The sequence below is a fragment of the Ranitomeya variabilis genome, chromosome 3 (genome assembly GCF_051348905.1).
Source record: "Ranitomeya variabilis isolate aRanVar5 chromosome 3, aRanVar5.hap1, whole genome shotgun sequence".
NCBI lineage: Eukaryota > Metazoa > Chordata > Amphibia > Anura > Dendrobatidae > Ranitomeya > Ranitomeya variabilis.
Window position 1 is genome coordinate 468,103,202 of NC_135234.1, and position 11,215 is coordinate 468,114,416.

The window sequence follows — 11,215 nt, forward strand, 5'->3', positions numbered from 1 at the left end:
CTAAAGTCTCCCTGAAAAAACAAAAAATACATAAAAAAACAGTGGGAGAGTAATATTGCCCTTTCAGCTTGTGTGCCAGTCTTGACTCCTGGGTGTGCCACCTCTCTCCCTTTCATTCAGTGGGCCATAGAAAGCCTATTTATTTTTTGGTTTTTTTAATATTATTTGGTTTCTAAAGTCTCCCTGAAAAAAACAAAAAAAACATAAAAAACAGTGGGAGAGTAATATTGCCCTTTCAGCTTGTGCGCCAGTCTTGACTCCTGGTTGTGCCACCTCTCTCTCTCTAATTGTGGGCCATAGAAAGCCTTTTTTTTTTTTTTTTTTAATATTATTTGGTTTCTAAAGTCTCCCTGAAAATAAAAAAAAAAAAAACATAAAAAAACAGTGGGAGAGTAATATTGCCCTTTCAGCTTGTGTGCCAGTCTTGACTCCTGGGTGTGCCACCTCTGTCCCTCTCATTCAGTGGGCCATAGAAAGCCTTGTTTTTTTTTTTTTTTTTAATATTATTTGGTTTCTAAAGTCTCCCTGAAAAAAAAAAAAAACCTAAAAAAACAGTGGGAGAGTAATATTGCCCTTTCAGCTTGTGTGCCAGTCTTGACTCCTGGGTGTGCCACCTCTCTCCCTCTCATTCAGTGGGCCATAGAAAGCCTATTTATTTTTTTTTTTTTAATATTATTTGGTTTCTAATTCTCCCTGAAAAAAAAAAAAAAAACCTAAAAAAACAGTGGGAGAATAATATTGCCCTTTCAGCTTGTGTGCCAGTCTTGACTCCTGGGTGTGCCACCTCTCTCCCTCTCATTCAGTGGGCCATAGAAAGCCTATTTATTTTTTTTTTTAAATATTATTGGGTTTCTAAAGTCTCCCTGAAAAAACAAAAAATACATAAAAAAACGGTGGGAGAGTAATATTGCCCTTTCAGCTTGTGTGCCAGTCTTGACTCCTGGGTGTGCCACCTCTCTCCCTCTCATTCAGTGGGCCATAGAAAGCCTATTTATTTTTTTTTTTTTAATATTATTTGGTTTCTAATTCTCCCTGAAAAAAAAAAAAAAAACCTAAAAAAACAGTGGGAGAATAATATTGCCCTTTCAGCTTGTGTGCCAGTCTTGACTCCTGGGTGTGCCACCTCTCTCCCTCTCATTCAGTGGGCCATAGAAAGCCTATTTATTTTTTTTTTTAAATATTATTGGGTTTCTAAAGTCTCCCTGAAAAAACAAAAAATACATAAAAAAACAGTGGGAGAGTAATATTGCCCTTTCAGCTTGTGTGCCAGTCTTGACTCCTGGGTGTGCCACCTCTCTCCCTTTCATTCAGTGGGCCATAGAAAGCCTATTTATTTTTTGGTTTTTTTAATATTATTTGGTTTCTAAAGTCTCCCTGAAAAAAACAAAAAAAACATAAAAAACAGTGGGAGAGTAATATTGCCCTTTCAGCTTGTGCGCCAGTCTTGACTCCTGGTTGTGCCACCTCTCTCTCTCTAATTGTGGGCCATAGAAAGCCTTTTTTTTTTTTTTTTTTAATATTATTTGGTTTCTAAAGTCTCCCTGAAAATAAAAAAAAAAAAAACATAAAAAAACAGTGGGAGAGTAATATTGCCCTTTCAGCTTGTGTGCCAGTCTTGACTCCTGGGTGTGCCACCTCTGTCCCTCTCATTCAGTGGGCCATAGAAAGCCTTGTTTTTTTTTTTTTTTTAATATTATTTGGTTTCTAAAGTCTCCCTGAAAATAAAAAAAAAAAATACATAAAAAAACAGTGGGAGAGTAATATTGCCATTTCAGCTTGTGTGCCAGTCTTGACTCCTGGGTGTGCCACCTCTGTCCCTCTCATTCAGTGGGCCATAGAAAGCCTTGTTTTTTTTTTTTTTTTTTAATATTATTTGGTTTCTAAAGTCTCCCTGAAAATAAAAAAAAAAAAAACATAAAAAAACAGTGGGAGAGTAATATTGCCCTTTCAGCTTGTGTGCCAGTCTTGACTCCTGGGTGTGCCACCTCTGTCCCTCTCATTCAGTGGGCCATAGAAAGCCTTGTTTTTTTTTTTTTTTTTAATATTATTTGGTTTCTAAAGTCTCCCTGAAAATAAAAAAAAAATACATAAAAAAACAGTGGGAGAGTAATATTGCCATTTCAGCTTGTGTGCCAGTCTTGACTCCTGGGTGTGCCACCTCTGTCCCTCTCATTCAGTGGGCCATAGAAAGCCTTGTTTTTTTGTTTTTTTTTTAATATTATTTGGTTTCTAAAGTCTCCCTGAAAATAAAAAAAAAATACATAAAAAAACAGTGGGAGAGTAATATTGCCATTTCAGCTTGTGTGCCAGTCTTGACTCCTGGGTGTGCCACCTCTCTCTCTAATTGTGGGCCATAGAAAGCCTTTTTATTTTTTTCCTTCATTTGTGTTTTAAAATCAACCTCAACACAAAAACACTACATCAATCAGTGGGAGAAAAATATTGGCCTCAGTCAGGGCTTGTGTGCCACTCCTGTGCGTGCCATCTCTCATTCAGTGGGCCATAGAAAGCCTTGTTTTTTTGTTTTTTTTTAAATATTATTTGGTTTCTAAAGTCTCACAGAGAAAAAAAAAAAATAAATTAGGTGGGAGATTAATATTGACATTAGTGCTTGAGTGACAGTCCTGCGTGTGTGTCATCTCTGTGATTTGGTGTCACAGAAAACAGAGTGTGTAACATTGTGCCTGATTTTCCTTGTGGTCTCACCAACCTGTTAAGGGATATTGAAATCATACTGAAGTTATAGCTCACCGTGTAAGTTGTTTGACAGCAACAAATAAAGTTAGTTTGGTTACGATTTTTAAACAATGAGGAAGTCTGGTGCAAGAGGTCGTCGTGGGCGTTCATTGTCAGCTGGTAATGATGGTAGTGGTAGTGGAGCATCAGGTGGTCGTGGGGATAAAAATATTCCACCTAAGTCTGGAGCTGTGGAGCCAGTTTCGTCGTCAGGCTACACAAGGCCTCGAACGCTCTCTTTTCTGGGAGTAGGAAAACCGCTTTTAAAGGCGGAGCAGCAACAGCAAGTTTTGGCTTACATTGCAGACTCAGCCTCTAGCTCTTTTGCCTCCTCTTCCGAAACTGGTAAATGTAAAAGCAGCGCGTCGCTTGTGGATGTTCACGGTCAGGGACAAGTCGCTTCCTTGTCCTCCTCAGCAAAAACTACAACAAGAGAGAAGGATGCAGCAGGCGACACAACGGGTCACTCCATGGAGCTCTTTACACATACCGTCCCTGGCTTAGAAAGTGAAACATTTAACAGGCCATGCCCATTACAAGTAGATTCTGACATGGAGTGCACTGATGCACAGCCACAGCCAGAGTACTATGCTGCTCCTTTGACTCAGACCACCACATTGCCCTCTCAGGGTACAGATCCACAATCAGACCCTGATGAGACTATGTTGCCCCGCCACGAACGCTATACCACCGACCGACACAGTGACACAGACGAAGTTGCACACGAGCTCGAAGAGGAGGTAATAGATGACCCAGTTATTGACCCCGATTGGCAGCCATTGGGGGAACAGGGTGCAGGCGGCAGTAGTTCAGAAGCGGAGGTGGAGGAGGGGCCGCAGCAGGCATCAACATCGCAACAGGTTCCATCTGCCGGGCCCGTATCTGGCCCAAAACGCGTGTCAAAGCCAAAACCTGTTGGAGGACAGCGTGGCCATCCGGTTAAAGCTCAGTCTGCAATCCCTGAAAAGGGATCCGAGTCTAGGAAGAGTGCAGTCTGGCATTTTTTTAAACAACATCCAACTGATCAGCGCAAAGTCATCTGTCAAAAATGTTCAACTAGCTTAAGCAGAGGTCAGAATCTGAAAAGTCTAAATACTAGTTGCATGCATAGACACTTAACCACCATGCATTTTCAAGCCTGGACTAACTACCAAACGTCCCTTAAGGTTGTAGCACCCTCGGCCAATGAAGCTAGTCAGCAACGCAACATCCCTTCCGTCACTGTAAGGCCACCATTTTCCGCACCACCGGCAGTATCTGTGCAGGTTTCTTTGCCAGCCAAAAGCAGTCAGGGTCAGGGAATCACCAGTTTAGTAGGAGGAAATATTGCATCTAGGGCACCGGCGGAAACAATACCGTCTCCAACCGTCTCTCAGTCTGCCATGTACACCGGCACACCCGAAAGTTCCACGATCTCCTGCTCTCCAGTCCAGCTCACCCTACATGAGACTCTGGTTAGAAAAAGGAAGTACTTATCCTCGCATCCGCGTACACAGGGTTTTAACGCCCACATAGCTAGACTAATCTCGTTAGAGATGATGCCCTACCGTTTAGTTGAAAGCGAAGCTTTTAAAGCCCTGATGGAGTACGCTGAACCACGATACGAGCTACCTAGTCGACACTTTTTTTCCAGAAAAGCCATCCCAGCCCTGCACCAGCATGTTAAACAGCGCATCGTCCATGCACTTAGGCAATCTGTGAGTACAAAGGTGCACCTGACTACAGATGCATGGACCAGTAGGCATGGCCAGGGACGTTATGTGTCCATCACGGCACACTGGGTGAATGTGGTGGATGCAGGGTCCACAGGCGACATCAATTTAGGGACAGTTGTGCCTAGCCCACGGTCTAGGAAACAGTTGGCTGTAGGCGTTCGCACCCCCTCCTCCTCCTCCTCGTCCTCCTGCAGAAGCTACAGCTCTTCCACAGAACGCAGTCGGCCAACCACTCCATCGGCAGATGACACTGTTGCACACCAGTTGTCCCATTATGGGCCAGCTACTGCCAAGCGTCAGCAGGCTGTATTGGCTATGAAGTGTTTGGGCGACAACAGACACACCGCGGAAGTTCTGTCCGAGTTCTTGCAACAAGAAACGCAGTCGTGGCTGGGCACAGTAGATCTTGAGGCAGGCAAGGTAGTGAGTGATAACGGAAGGAATTTCATGGCTGCCATCTCCCTTTCCCAACTGAAACACATTCCTTGCCTGGCTCACACCTTAAACCTGGTGGTGCAGTGCTTATTGAAAACTTATCCTGGGTTCTCCGACCTGCTCCTCAAAGTGCGTGCACTTTGCTCACATATCCGACGTTCGCCTGTACACGCCAGCCGTATGCAGACCTATCAGCGGTCTTTGAACCTTCCCCAGCATCGCCTAATCATAGACGTTGCAACAAGGTGGAACTCAACACTGCACATGCTTCAGAGACTGTGCGAACAGAGGCGTGCTGTTATTTATTTGTGGGAGGATACACGGGCAGGCAGTAGGATGGCAGACATGGAGTTGTCAGGTGTGCAGTGGTCGAAGATACAAGACATGTGTCAAGTCCTTCAGTGTTTTGAGGAATGCACACGGCTGGTTAGTGCAGACAACGCCGTAATAAGCATGAGCATCCCCCTAATGCGTCTGCTGATGCAAAGTTTGACGCACATAAAGGAGCAGGCGTCTGCACCAGAGGAAGAGGGAAGCCTTGATGACAGTCAGCCATTGTCTGGTCAGGGCAGTGTACAGGACGAGGTAGCGGGCGAAGAGGAGGTGGAGGACGAGGAGGATGATGGGGATGAGTATATTTTTAATGCGGAAACTTTCACGGGGGCACAGGAAATTGGTTGCGTGTCACGGCCGGGTTCTGGTTTTTTGAGGGACACAAGTGACGTAGATTTGCCTGCAACTGCCCCTCAACCAATCACAACCGGAGATTTGACAACTGGAACTTTGGCCCACATGGCGGATTATGCCTTACGTATCCTAAAAAGGGACACACGCATTACGAAAATGATGAACGATGACGATTACTGGTTGGCCTGCCTCCTTGATCCACGCTATAAAGGCAAATTGCAAAATATTATGCCACATGAGAACTTGGAACTAATATTAGCAACCAAACAATCAACTCTTGTTGACCGTTTGCTTCAGGCATTCCCAGCACACAGCGCACGTGATCGTTCTCACACGAGCTCCAGGGGGCAGCAGACTAGGAGTGTTAGGGGTGCACACATCAGAAGTGGCGTTGGACAGAGGGGTTTTCTGACCAGGTTGTGGAGTGATTTTGCTATGACCGCAGACAGGACAGGTACTGCTGCATCAATTGAAAGTGACAGGAGACAACATTTGTCCAGTATGGTTACTAACTATTTTTCATCCCTTATCGATGTTCTCCCTCAACCGTCATTCCCATTTGATTACTGGGCCTCCAAATTAGACACCTGGCCAGAATTGGCAGAATATGCATTGCAGGAGCTTGCTTGCCCGGCAGCAAGTGTCCTATCAGAAAGAGTATTCAGTGCTGCAGGTTCAATATTAACCGAAAAAAGGACTCGTCTGGCTACCCAAAATGTTGACGATCTAACATTCATTAAAATGAACCACAACTGGATTTCGAAATCTTTTGCCCCACCTTGCCCGGCCGACACCTAGCTTTCCTATGAAAAGCTCTTGCCTGTGAATTACTTTTCTAATGTCTAATTTGCTGCAGCTGATTGTACAGCATACGACATGTTTACACCTCCCTAAATGGCAAAACTCCCCACACGGGGCCGTGGTATCGCGACTTGGCGCAAGCACCCGTGAGACTGCTGTTTGTCTGAAGAGGTGGGTGTGCTCGCTTTTGGTTGACGGCATTGCTACTGGGTCCCTCATAGTACAATGTAGTGTCTCTGGCGGTGGTGGTGCGCACCCAACGTCAGACACACCGTTGTAACATGAGGGGCCCTGGGGCGGTCCCGCCGGCCTCAAGAGAGTTCCCCCCTACCCCAGCTCAAAATGTGCTCTACCACGTGCAAAATTATGTCGCACAGCTCCACCAATCTTTAGTCTATTCGCTGACATCATTCAATGTCTGGCACTGACAATACAAATTTGTAGACATCTATGATGCAACTTAAAGTAGTCTGTGTCTGTGTCCTATATTGGCACCATTAAATAGTTACTGCCAAATTACTATGTCAGAAACTCAGTAGATGAGCCCACCCCTGTACCTAAGTATGCCACCTTTTTTTTTTGTTTTGGTTGTTTTGCGAGACATTAACATCTATTTATATTTTGGGAGTACTGGGACAGACACTCCTTGCACTACTCCTCCACTCACCACCAAGCTGCCTGTGTATCCATGTAACCGCTGTAAAACTGCCATGAGCCTATTGTTTGTTATTTTAGGCCTTTGATAGCCTGTCTGCGGTCCCTACTTTAAATACTCCTCCACTGACCACCAAGCTGCCTGCCCGTGTATCCATGTAACCGCTGTGAAACTGCCATGAGCCTATTGTTTGTTATGTTAGGCCTTTGATAGCCTGTCTGCGGTCCCTACTTTAAATACTCCTCCACTGACCAGACCACTGCTGCCCGTGTACCCCTGGAACCAATTATAAAGTGCCTACAGCCAGCCCATTTTCTTATGTTAGGCCTTTGAAGCCTGTCTGCGGTCCCTACTTTAAATACTCCTCCACTCACCACCACCAAGCTGCCTGCCCGTGTATCCATGTAACCGCTGTGAAACTGCCATGAGCCTATTGTTTGTTATTTTAGGCCTTTGATAGCCTGTCTGCGGTCCCTACTTTAAATACTCCTCCACTCACCACCAAGCTGCCTGTGTATCCATGTAACCGCTGTAAAACTGCCATGAGCCTATTGTTTGTTATTTTAGGCCTTTGATAGCCTGTCTGCGGTCCCTACTTTAAATACTCCTCCACTGACCACCAAGCTGCCTGCCCGTGTATCCATGTAACCGCTGTGAAACTGCCATGAGCCTATTGTTTGTTATGTTAGGCCTTTGATAGCCTGTCTGCGGTCCCTACTTTAAATACTCCTCCACTGACCAGACCACTGCTGCCCGTGTACCCCTGGAACCAATTATAAAGTGCCTACAGCCAGCCCATTTTCTTATGTTAGGCCTTTGAAGCCTGTCTGCGGTCCCTACTTTAAATACTCCTCCACTCACCACCACCAAGCTGCCTGCCCGTGTATCCATGTAACCGCTGTGAAACTGCCATGAGCCTATTGTTTGTTATTTTAGGCCTTTGATAGCCTGTCTGCGGTCCCTACTTTAAATACTCCTCCACTCACCACCAAGCTGCCTGTGTATCCATGTAACCGCTGTAAAACTGCCATGAGCCTATTGTTTGTTATTTTAGGCCTTTGATAGCCTGTCTGCGGTCCCTACTTTAAATACTCCTCCACTGACCACCAAGCTGCCTGCCCGTGTATCCATGTAACCGCTGTGAAACTGCCATGAGCCTATTGTTTGTTATGTTAGGCCTTTGATAGCCTGTCTGCGGTCCCTACTTTAAATACTCCTCCACTGACCAGACCACTGCTGCCCGTGTACCCCTGGAACCAATTATAAAGTGCCTACAGCCAGCCCATTTTCTTATGTTAGGCCTTTGAAGCCTGTCTGCGGTCCCTACTTTAAATACTCCTCCACTGACCAGACCACTGCTGCCCGTGTACCCCTGGAACCAATTATAAAGTGCCTACAGCCAGCCCATTTTCTTATGTTAGGCCTTTGAAGCCTGTCTGCGGTCCCTACTTTAAATACTCCTCCACTGACCAGACCACTGCTGCCCGTGTACCCCTGGAACCAATTATAAAGTGCCTACAGCCAGCCCATTTTCTTATGTTAGGCCTTTGAAGCCTGTCTGCGGTCCCTACTTTAAATACTCCTCCACTCACCACCACCAAGCTGCCTGCCCGTGTATCCATGTAACCGCTGTGAAACTGCCATGAGCCTATTGTTTGTTATGTTAGGCCTTTGATAGCCTGTCTGCGGTCCCTACTTTAAATACTCCTCCACTGACCAGACCACTGCTGCCCGTGTACCCCTGGAACCAATTATAAAGTGCCTACAGCCAGCCCATTTTCTTATGTTAGGCCTTTGAAGCCTGTCTGCGGTCCCTACTTTAAATACTCCTCCACTGACCAGACCACTGCTGCCCGTGTACCCCTGGAACCAATTATAAAGTGCCTACAGCCAGCCCATTTTCTTATGTTAGGCCTTTGAAGCCTGTCTGCGGTCCCTACTTTAAATACTCCTCCACTCACCACCACCAAGCTGCCTGCCCGTGTATCCATGTAACCGCTGTGAAACTGCCATGAGCCTATTGTTTGTTATGTTAGGCCTTTGATAGCCTGTCTGCGGTCCCTACTTTAAATACTCCTCCACTGACCAGACCACTGCTGCCCGTGTACCCCTGGAACCAATTATAAAGTGCCTACAGCCAGCCCATTTTCTTATGTTAGGCCTTTGAAGCCTGTCTGCGGTCCCTACTTTAAATACTCCTCCACTCACCACCACCAAGCTGCCTGCCCGTGTATCCATGTAACCGCTGTGAAACTGCCATGAGCCTATTGTTTGTTATTTTAGGCCTTTGATAGCCTGTCTGCGGTCCCTACTTTAAATACTCCTCCACTGACCACCAAGCTGCCTGCCCGTGTATCCATGTAACCGCTGTGAAACTGCCATGAGCCTATTGTTTGTTATGTTAGGCCTTTGATAGCCTGTCTGCGGTCCCTACTTTAAATACTCCTCCACTCACCACCACCAAGCTGCCTGCCCGTGTATCCATGTAACCGCTGTAAAACTGCCATGAGCCTATTGTTTGTTATTTTAGGCCTTTGATAGCCTGTCTGCGGCCCCTACTTGCAATACTCCTCCACTGACCACAATGCTGCCTGGAGTGCCTGCCTGTGTATCCATGTAACCGATGTAAAACTGCCATGACTGCCTACTGTTTGTTATTTTAGGCCTTTGATAGCCTGTCTGCAGCCCCTACTTGCAATACTCCTCCACTGACCACACCAATGCTGCCCGTGTACCCCTGGAACCTATTTAAAAGTTCATAGAGCCTAGTTATATATTTTATTTACTATTAATAAGGCCATGATGGACTACGCTGTACCACGCTACAAGCTAACCAGTCGACACTTCTTTTGCGAGAAAAGCCATCCCAACCCTCCACCAGCATGTAGAAGACCGCATTGTCCATGCACTCTGGCAATCTGTGAGTACAAAGGTGCACCTGACAACAGACGCATGGACCTGTAGGCATGGCCACGGAAGATTACGTGTCCATTACGGCGCAATGGGTTAATGTGGTGGATGCATGGTCCACAGGGGACAGCCTACTAAGTCTGTCTGCAGTCCCTAATTCAAATTGTCCTCCACTGTCTAAATCGGAACTTCCACCTTCTGGCTTTCGGCCTATAGTATCAGAAATTAAACTGCATTTGGCCTTCAACTTTGGTTAGGGCCTACTAACGGCTTCTGCCCCTCCCTGGTGTTGCCCTCAACTAAATAAAGCTGAGCTTCAACCTTCTGCTCCAAATTACCATTTTGAAAAATGCAATAGGCTTTTCAGGCCTACTAAAGGAGTCTGTCTGTGTGCCCCTGCCTGGTGTTGTCCTCAACTAAATAAAGCTGAGCTTCAACCTTCCGGCTCTCATTAAGTGGTTTTAAAAAAAAAATGGTGGTTAGGGCCTACTAACGGCTTCTGCCCCTCCCTGGTGTTGTCCTCAACTAAATAAAGCTGAGCTTCAACCTTCCGGCTCTCATTATGTGGTTTTAAAAAAAAAAATGGTGGTTAGGGCCTACTAACGGCTTCTGCCCCTCCCTGGTGTTGTCCTCAACTAAATAAAGCTGAGCTTCAACCTTCCGGCTCTCATTATGTGGTTTTAAAAAAAAAAATGGTGGTTAGGGCCTACTAACGGCTTCTGCCCCTCCCTGGTGTTGTCCTCAACTAAATAAAGCTGAGCTTCAACCTTCCGGCTCTCATTATGTTGTTTTAAAAAAAAAAATGGTGGTTAGGGCCTACTAACGGCTTCTGCCCCTCCCTGGTGTTGTCCTCAACTAAATAAAGCTGAGCTTCAACCTTCCGGCTCTCATTATGTGGTTTTAAAAAAAAAATGGTGGTTAGGGCCTACTAACGGCTTCTGCCCCTCCCTGGTGTTGTCCTCAACTAAATAAAGCTGAGCTTCAACCTTCCGGCTCTCATTATGTGGTTTTAAAAAAAAAAATGGTGGTTAGGGCCTACTAACGGCTTCTGCCCCTCCCTGGTGTTGTCCTCAACTAAATAAAGCTGAGCTTCAACCTTCCGGCTCTCATTATGTGGTTTTAAAAAAAAAAATGGTGGTTAGGGCCTACTAACGGCTTCTGCCCCTCCCTGGTGTTGTCCTCAACTAAATAAAGCTGAGCTTCAACCTTCCGGCTCTCATTATGTGGTTTTAAAAAAAAAAATGGTGGTTAGGGCCTACTAACGGCTTCTGCCCCT